This window comes from Syngnathus typhle, linkage group LG11, assembly GCF_033458585.1.
Source record: "Syngnathus typhle isolate RoL2023-S1 ecotype Sweden linkage group LG11, RoL_Styp_1.0, whole genome shotgun sequence".
NCBI lineage: Eukaryota > Metazoa > Chordata > Actinopteri > Syngnathiformes > Syngnathidae > Syngnathus > Syngnathus typhle.
Window position 1 is genome coordinate 3,073,659 of NC_083748.1, and position 8,834 is coordinate 3,082,492.

The following is an 8,834-nucleotide window of genomic DNA, read 5'->3' on the forward strand; positions in this document are numbered from 1 at the left end:
CCATCACTGTCTGGTTTGGATCGGCCTCCAAACAAGACAAGCACAGACTACAACGGACAATCAGAACGGCAGAAAAGATCATTGGAATCAACCTCCCATCTATCCAAGACTTGTACCTGTCCAGGACCAGGAATCGGGCAAGGAACATCTCTACAGACCCTTCTCACCCGGGTTGCAGTCTGTTTGAACTACTCCCCTCCGGACGGCGTTATAGAGCTCGGTACGCCAAAACCAGCAGACACAGAGACAGCTTCTTCCCCCAGGCTGTTGCTCTGATGAACTCACACCACTCATAGAGTCTCAGAGACATTGCTGTGCAATAACATCCTGCTCCTCACACCTTTTTGAATTTGTCTACACTGTTTTTGCCATTATTCACATGTCCTGAATGTTGTTAGTCACCTAAATGTTGAACAGAGGGTGTGTTTCTACCGAAGTCAAATTCCTTGTTTGACACGCTCAAACATGGCGAATAAAAACTCTTGAATCCTTGAATCCTTGAATCACATCTGACACCCAGATCACCAATACTGGAGCCCCTCAGGGGTGCGTCCTCTCCCCACTGCTCTTCTCTCTCTACACCAATGATTTCTCCTCAGGTGACTCTCCTGTGAAGCTCCTGAAGTATGCAGACGACACCACTCTCATCGGACTGATCCAGGACGGTGATGAGACTGCGTACAGACAGGAGGTGGAGCGGCTGGTCCACTGGTGTAGCCAAAACCATCTGGAGCTGAACCCGCTCAAGACCGTGGAGATGACAGTGGATTTCAGGCGAGATCCTTCACCACTTTTACCCCTCACTATCCGCAGTCATACTATTCTCTCCACAAACACCTTCAAGTTCCTGGGAACCACAATCTCTCGGGACCTGAAATGGGCCGGCCACATAGACTCTGTCCGGGAGAAGGCCCAGCAGAGGCTGTACTTCCTGAGACAGCTCAAGAAGTTCAACCTGCCGCGTGAGCTTCTGAAGACCTTCTACACTGCCATCCTCCAGTCTGTCCTCTGCACCTCCATCACTGTCTGGTTTGGATCGGCCTCCAAACAAGACAAGCACAGACTGCAACGGACAATCAGCACTGCAGAAAAGATCATTGGAATCAACCTCGCATCTATCCAAGACTTGTACCTGTCCAGGACCAGGAAACGTGCAAGGAACATCTCTACAGACCCTTCTCACCCAGGTTGCAGGCTGTTTGAACTACTCCCCTCCGGACGGCGTTATAGAGCTCTGTACGCCAAAACCAGCAGACACAGAGACAGCTTCTTCCCCCAGGCTGTTGCTCTGATGAACTCACACCACTCATATAGTCTCAGAGTCATTACTGTGCAATAACATCCTGCTCTTCACACCTTTTTGAATTTGTCTACACTGTTTTTTCCATTTTTCACATGTCCTGAGTGTTGTTAGTCCCCTAAATGTTGAACAGAGGGTGTGTTTTACCGAAGTCAAATTCCTTGTTTGGCATGCTCAAACATGGCGAATAAAAACTCTTGACTCTTGAATCTTGAAAATAAATACATGGAAATGGACGGATGGATGGATAGACAAATAAATAAATAAATAAAAATATAGTATGATGTAATATTATTATAATATTACATTTTCTCTGCAGTTTTGCAAGGAATTTATTAACTTGTAGTTGATGAAGACCAAGAATCTTCCTGATATGTTGATTTCCTTGAATCAGTTCAAATGTTCACATGTTCTGAACTACCACATGACTAAATAAATATAAATGCCTGTAAAATCAAAAGCTTAAAAGAACCCAAATAAGCCCGGCGTAAGATTTCAATTTTTAAATACCGTTTTTTTCCATGTATAATGCGCCCCCATGTATAATACGCACCCTAAAAATGGCATGTTGATGCTGGAAAAAAGCCTGTACCCATGTATAATACGCACCCAAATTTTGACTCCTACTTAAGTCCGTGAACGTAAAATTCTTTCAGAAAAAAGATCATCTTTGGGAACAACCGGATGTTATTCTGACGGTCAGTTTCACTGTTTTTTTTCTTGTACCCATGTATAATGCGCACCCCAGATTTTAGGACAATAAATTAGTTAAATTTTGCGCATTATACATGGAAAAAAACGGTATGAATAAACCCAGAAAAATCTGGAAGCTTAAATGAAGCTTCTGTCACTTCTAACAAAAATTTAAAAATATTATTATGAAAAGTCTACCCACACAATCCATGAATAACTAAAGCCTGCTTACAATTCATCTTGCAACACCTCACATGGAATAATTTTAGGGAAAAACTAAGACCCCTTGCTGTGTGATCCACGAGAACTGCACATGATGTAGTATCCCGTTGTCTTGCCGCCAGGCCATACAGGCCTTGTGAATATTCATCACTAGCGAGAGCGCTGCTGTAAATATTGAGTGCCGCTTTATCAGCTAAGACGACCGAGCCGACAGGTCCGATCACGCGGCCTCTTCGTCAACCAAACGTCATTTGCCATTTTTGTCTGAAAGTGACGACAATGGATGGAGTACCCTCGTTCGCATACAGTAGCTCTGAGCCTGTACAGATTCTCAGTTATCCAGGTCATACTAATCCGCACAACTGGGCTCTGTGTGACTTTGAAAAATAAATATCTCATTTCAAATGACTTACCGTATTTTCCGCCCTATAAGGCGCACCTAAAAACCTAAATTTTTATCAAAAGTCAACAGTGCGCCTTATAGTCCGGTGCACCTTATATATGGATCAAGTGATGAATTTGTCTATCCATACTGGTTGTACACAGTGCTCTGCCAAAATGTTTTAGTACGTTTTAGTACGACTAGTAAATTACAAGGTCGCATCGCTTCCCAAAATTACGGTAACTGTAGTCAGGGGGCGGCACCGAATAGCTGTTGTACCCGCGAGGCTATTTCATTTCAAAATAGGCTGCTCCGTTAATGTTTCGAGTAAATCTACGGATCGATATGGAAGGGAAACATAGGTAAGTAGTACCAATGCGTTAGATCGAACTTTAGTCAGTTCTGATCATTTTATAGGAGCTCGTTTGAGAAACGCGATTGTTTACACTTTGCTGAGGCTCATGGGAGATTGCGAGCTGAGGGTCATGGGTTTTTGCGGATGGCTAATGCTATAACGATAGCTGCTATACGCGCGAGGCTATTTCATGTCAAAATAGGCTGCTCTGTTCATGTTTCGAGTAAATCTACGGATCGATATGGAAGGGAAACATAGGTAAGTAGTACCAATGCGTTAGATCGAACTTTAGTCAGTTCTGATCATTTTATAGGAGCTCGTTTGAGAAACGCGATTGTTTACACTTTGCTGAGGCTCATGGGAGATTGCGAGCTGAGGGTCATGGGTTTTTGCGGATGGCTAATGCTATAACGATAGCTGCTATACGCGCGAGGCTATTTCATGTCAAAATAGGCTGCTCTGTTCATGTTTCGAGTAAATCTACGGATCGATATGGAAGGGAAACATAGGTAAGTAGTACCAATGCGTTAGATCGAACTTTAGTCAGTTCTGATCATTTTATAGGAGCTCGTTTGAGAAACGCGATTGTTTACACTTTGCTGAGCCTCATGGGAGATTGCGAGCTGAGGCTCATAGGAAATTGCGGATGGCTAATGCTATAACGATAGCCGCTATACGCGCGAGGCTATTTCATGTCAAAATAGGCTGCTCTGTTAATGTTTCGAGTAAATCTACGGATCGATATGGAAGGGAAACATAGGTAAGTAGTACCAATGCGTTAGATTGAACTTTAGTCAGTTCCAATCATTTTATAGGAGATCGTTTGAGAAACGCGATTGTTTACAGAGGGCTCGTTGGTTATTGGCTAGTGGGTGCATACCGCAACCCTAGTCAACCTCAGTTTGTTGCAGTAAAGCTTCTATTTTATGCGCCTTATAGTATATATAGTATATATGGACAAAGTTTTAAAATGGGGCGATCATTGAAGGTGCGCCTTATACCCCGGTGCGCCTAATAGGGCCGAAAATACGGTAATCCTTTTTTTTCATGTATATTCCAGCTATTCTCCATACGGCTTTATCCTCACTAGGGTCGCAAACGTGCCGGAGCCTATCAACGGTGTCTTTATCCATCGGCAAAGGTTAGTGAGTGTTTGAGCACAAACCCAAATGTTGATCTTTCATCAAGCTTCGTTCAAGGTCGCAAACTGTCGCCATGATGTGTGCCAGATGTTCACCATTTTTTAACAGTTGAAAACAGCTTTTCTTGTCGGCATTGCAAAAATAAAAAGGTTTGTTATCATTGAAAATGTTGGTGAACAACAGCTTTGCAAACAGCTGTGACCTTGAATGAATCCTCACATCGCTTTTATAAATCCGACGACAAAAACTGAAAATATCTCTAAACCTAATCTGCTAGAAATAAAAATGTAAAGATTTTTTTTTTTTTTAAACAGCATCAAAAATACCTTGAGGGACACATAAAGCCCTCTCAGATTACAATTTGTTGTTGATTGATGCTGTTGGTATGCAAATAAAAAAAAAAAGACGAGTCGACGGGTGAAGCTCAGTTTATCCGCTTAACAAACACTTTGGGGAACAGATCCAAGAGCCTTCAAAAAGTCCCTGACTGACTTTACCCTACTTCTACTAAATTACCACAGCATAGCTCAAAGATGGATTTATAAATATATATCACATTCTGAAATCATCTAACAACCTATCGATTGAGAAAAAATGAACGGATTAGATAAAAGCCGAAAGGCTTTCCGGTGTGACTCATGTGAAAAGCAAAGGGGGGGTCGAAGTGCTCTCTATTAACAGGTTTGCTACCTTGCAACACACACACACACACCCCTTGACTGCTTAAGAGTCTCTGGCTTGCTGTTTTTTTATTTGCCCTGCAATTGACTGTCAATCAGTTGTGCGTGTACCCTGTATCTCTTGGCCAATGTCAAGCGGGACAGCGAATGAGAAAAAGCGATATGGAAAAATGTGCCCTGTGATTGACAAGAAGATCCAGTGCGTGTCCCGCTTCTCTCGTCAAAAGCCGACTGCGACGGGCTGCGGCTCACCCGTGACCGTAATGAGAACAAATATTATATTAAAATGAATTCAAGGATGTGCCCTGTGATTAATTAACAACAAGTCAGAGGTGTATCCCACTTAAATTGCCAAAGGTCATCTGGGAAGGCTCCAGCGGTTCCTTGTAACAGTAATGAGAAGAAGTAGGATAGAATTTGGAATGACGGATATGCACTCCGATTGACTGCAGACCAGTCTCGGCTAGGACAGGAAATGAGGACAAGTGATGTGGAAAAATCAAATAAATGTATGGATGTGCCTGGGATTACGGATATACCCCACTTCTCGCGCCCCAAATCAAATGGCATGGACTCCAGTTACCGGCGACCTCATTAGAACGAGCAGTATAGAAAATGAATGGAGCTGGTTTATTTGACCTGGTTGTGGAAAAAGTTCCTCAAACGATATTAAAGAAAAACATTAAGAACACGTTAGGTTCAGGCAAGTTCTCAAGAGGCAATTTTCTGCATGTAACGTTGATGGCTGGAGAGATTAAAACTACAATTAAAAAAAAAAAAAAAAAAGTCTTGCTGAAGATGAGCACAATGGCCCAGATTTACCGGTAGAGACCTTGGGGACCTCTGCAGTCAGTTTCCAAATTGCTTCTCATGCTGCGTCATCAGACTGTAAATACGAGCTGATGAGACGCTGGGTTACAGAGCACGCTCGCTTCCTTCCGTTGATGTCATCGGGCAAGGGACGCAATGTTCACGCAATTTTCTTCATCAGGCTTGGATCGGCAGTTCGGCGAGAGATGCCAGAGGAGGTCAGCAATGGCATTTGCGAGGATATTTTATGGGTCATTTTATCTGAAACATGACTTAATCAGTGTTGCAAAATTGTTCTCTTGAATTTGGAGGGCAAATGTTCTTGTCAGTAAGAAGTGACAAGAATAGCCTTATTAATGAGTCTCTTTCAAGCGGGTTCTGGAACGCTGGCCAAGGAGGGCCATGACATCACTGTCATTTGATTGGCTAACACACTCCCATTTCCTGCTTTTAAGAGAGTGAATAGGATGTATACTGTGCAGTTTACAGAAAACCTCCTGCAGTACTATTTATTTTTTTATTAACCAATGTAAAATGGTTAAAATTGCTTGTTTCTTTGTAGGTAAGGTAATGTTTTGAACAAAAGTGCATTTTTGGACATCTCCTGAAAAGTATCAGACGGTGAAGCATGCTGTAAAGATTTTAGCAAGCACCTCGCCGAGTTCATTCAAATGAATGAGAGCGAGCCCCTTCTTTCAAAAATACTACATGCACTTTAATTTTTAGGCACACTGCAGGATGTCAACAGACTGATTGCTACAGAAAGAGGACGTGGAACACAATTTCACTCACCGATGCATGTGAAACTGTAAATATGGTTAAATATTGTTATAAAATGTTGTTTTTGTGTACTCCATCTATTTTCTTGGCAGCGGCCAGCAGCTGGCTCTGTCTTACTCGATTAAACCCTAAAATTGATTTTTTTTTGCCTTTTTGAAAGCTTCTGTGCCTTTGATAGGCTATAAATTGCGCTATTGTGCAACTGCAAATCTTATTTTGACTTCCTACAAAACCAGTGACTGAGACTCAGCCTCTCGTGAAATCTGCAGCAGCAGATCCCGCATACTTGCGAGTGTACAGTGGAGACTTGCAGCTGAAAGCGCCTCAGCCCCGCCCAAATTGATCGGTGCGCCTCTTGTAATTGACAAGAAACGAAGGCCAGACCAGGCCAGGACACGTGAATCTGGCAAAGCTCGGCCAGGCTGTTCAGAAACCCTTAATGGAGAAGCTTTTTTTGTCTCTCGTCGGCCTTTCACCCGCAGTCCGTTGGACTTTACTTTCCCTGCAAAGCTAAACGGGATAGATGGATGTATTAACGGCATTGTCCGTGAAATTAATGCGGCAAATGTATTTGCGTAATGGTCAACAACTAGCTCGCCACGTTTTCGAGTACCCGAGTTCTCAAATGGACTTGATTATATCATTACATCCAATTTTCATTCATTATACCGCAGCTCATTTGTCATTGTTGCGCTCTTCATTCCGAGGCTTTCATTTCCACCCCAATTATATTCGACTGGATGGAACACGATAGATTGTCAAAAATAAAGACATTTGGGGCTTTGTACAATGTTCTTACCTGAAAGGAATTATTTTGATTCTTCTCGATGTTTGGTTGCTGTGTTGTGTTTCATGTGTTTTCTTGAATTCTCTTTGATTCAACTGCAAAGATATTAACCTCGTCCCCTTCCAATCTTGTTGTTCCAGTCTAAGTTTGTTCGGCTTTAGCCCGAAAGCTTGAATCTCTCGACACATACAAACAGCACACTTCAGCGCCTCTGATTGGTCCAATAATTCATTCTGTCAGATGCATGATAACGAAAAGCTGGAAGTGGAGGAACTTCACATGAAAATTTGTAGTCCACAGAACGATGCACACTTTCACAAGTGAAAGACTAAAGGCATGAGGAATTTTAAGAAAGGGGTATAACTAACTCGGTTGAGAACAGATTGACAGAAGCAATTGTCGTTGTTAGTTGTAGTTGAAATGCTTAAGGAATTCTGGAGAGTGTGGAAGAAGCCGTCCGTTATGTGATTAAACTACCTCATCCTCTTTCTGTAGGCTAAGGTACTTTAAATTCTGGATGGTTGCCCGTGTAAACACGTCACTGCAACGACCTTTCTTAGCACGTAAAGACAAGAATTCCAGGTTGATTTTAGAGCTGCATTGCTCTATTTTTAGTCTGTTACATTGTCCTTTTCTGTGACATACCATACTGTATATTTTTTCCACAGTTTACGTTTCATTTTTTCAAATACCGTCTCAGAATCCTAACACCAAATAACCATAAGTACTTAAGTATAAAGTTGCTTATTTTCAGAAATAGAAAATTGTGATGTTGAGATTTGTTGATTTTCTCTGTTTGCGGGCTATCCACAGTTTTACGTTGCAATGTCGCCATTGACCAGTAGATGGCAGAGATGGCTTTGTTGTGTTTGCATCTGGTCATACTAGTCGGAGTCAGTCGGAGTCAGCTTTATTGTCAATTCCTTAATGCCAAGACACAAAGAAATCGAAATTACGTTTCCTCCATCCCACGGTGCTATGTAACGTGAGTCGGCGTAATAATGTTTGGTGGATTTGGAATGAGATATAAAACAATCATAGTGCCTCAATATTATTCAAATTGTGAGTTTATATTTGAGGTCAAAATGCACAAAATTACTTCTTGCACTTAATGATTTAGTTTTGTGTTGTCCTTGAATTGTAATTTGTATGCGTATGAGCCCTTTGCACTGGGGGGGGGGGGGGGGGGGCAAAATCACAGTATGTGGTTATTTTCATATTGTTCAAACACTGTTGGTGAAGGTTGGATTTTTTTTAAATGCATTGGGAAAAAAAAGTTTCCGTATTATTGCCACACATTGGTTAGGATGCACGTGAATGCCACAATGACACTCTCTTCTCCACAGGTAGTCAGGTGAGTGGCACATAGACACATCCACCAATATATTGAAAGGCCTCTACACACTATTTAAAAAAAAAAAAAAAAAAAAAAAAAGACCGGTATGGAGCAACAAACTAAAAAGGAGTGGGAGCATGCCAGCCAACAGAGTCTGATAACTGTCTCAAATGAGGTCCCAGATTGTAGTTAGCTGCAGACGCTATATTTACTACTCTTGTCTGATTCTATGTGTGCCACAGCCGCATTACGTCTGCCATGCATGACTGGTGCAGCAGGTGTGAAATTGAGATGAAATATTGATTTAGAATACTTTCCCTTAAGCAGGGGAAACGGTACGGAGACGT